The sequence below is a fragment of the Mandrillus leucophaeus genome, unplaced genomic scaffold, assembly GCF_000951045.1.
Source record: "Mandrillus leucophaeus isolate KB7577 unplaced genomic scaffold, Mleu.le_1.0 Scaffold1904, whole genome shotgun sequence".
Lineage (NCBI taxonomy): Eukaryota > Metazoa > Chordata > Mammalia > Primates > Cercopithecidae > Mandrillus > Mandrillus leucophaeus.
Genome location: NW_012101926.1, coordinates 7,446 through 8,934, shown reverse-complemented (window position 1 = coordinate 8,934; position 1,489 = coordinate 7,446).

Sequence of the window (1,489 nt, the reverse complement as noted above, 5' to 3'; positions counted from 1 at the left end):
TCGTGCTTCTTCCTTTGGCATGCTGAAACTTGGTTCAGAAATGTTGATTTGTTTCAAAACTATTCTTAGAAGTGGTATAACATAATTTCCTAATACTAATTGGATTTTGAAACAAAACCTTCCAATGACTAGGCTGTAACTTTGTACATTTTCTGCAAACACCAGGCTTTTACAGATCTTACCTCATTCCACATCTTACCTCACTCAAAGAGGTTGTTATTCAATAATTAATGGATGCAAGAGATATGTTGAATCATTGTTGTTTAAAATGCACTGAGATAATGTTCTGGGCACTGAAAGAAGGCTGGTGAACAAGATGTATTTTTTCTACCTTTGTGTAGCTTAAAATAGACTGGGGATTTATGTTACATGAAGAGTACTCAGAAATATTTAGGGGAACTCCTAACGTGGTGGTCTGGGAACATCCCTTTGAACAATATGGATGGTATTCTGAGAGATAACATATACATTGGAAAGGAATAAATGAGGATGGACATGAGGGATGCGGGGAAAGGGAAGGATGACCCAGGAAGTCAATATCCCATGTCACATCCTGCAGAAGAAAGGATCCTGGTGTACTTTTGGGACTGCAAGTGGTTCATCACTGCTAAAAAGGGGAGTCAGAAGCAAAGAGCCACAAGAGGTGAAGCTGGAGAGATAAGTGGCAGAATGAGTGGGTTGGGGTGGGAGAATAGCAAAGATATAGACACAAATCCAAAACATTGGACAAGGGTTGCAATTCCTACAGACACACAGGGAGGCATTCTTCATGAATTCATTTGAGTGACACAAAGAGAAACCCTTTGAAAATGACGGCTCTGTATTATTAAATATAGAATTCTATGGCTTCTGTGGAAAAAAAATAGGCATGGAAGGAATGGGCTGAGGTGAATAAATAACAGGCTCAAGTTCAGAAAGTTTTTTGGATTTCAGAAATGTTATCGCAAGAAAAAAGATCTGTTTTGAAATCTTCATAAAGAAAAAGTAAAACCTAGAGAGATCACCGCAGCAATATGCAAGGCGATTAGAGATAATGGATACCAAGGTGAAGAAAATGGAGCTTTTTTTAAATGATGAGAGAAAGTATTAGATTTATTGAGGCTACAGTGCCCTGCAGAACACCACTATAAGCTACAAAGAGTAGTTGGGGACTAAGAAAATGAAGACCAATGAAGAAGGGGAGTAAATATTGAGCACATTGTAGAAAAAACTTTCCTAAGCTGAGAAAATAATTGAGTTTGGTGACTAAGACTGCTTGCCAAGAATTTCATGGAAAAGGAAAGAATCATATACATGCATTCAAGCAGGAAACATAAGTGACCTAAAAAATGGAAGGAAAAAAGTAGCTTATCCTCAGGGGTTTTTCCACCAAAAAAATGCCATAAGGTGATTTTAAAATTATGTAGAGTTGTTAAGGAAAATGCTTGTGGGGCGTCATTTATAGGCATAGTTCATTTCATCTCTGAGAGAAAAGCAAAGTCAATGATAG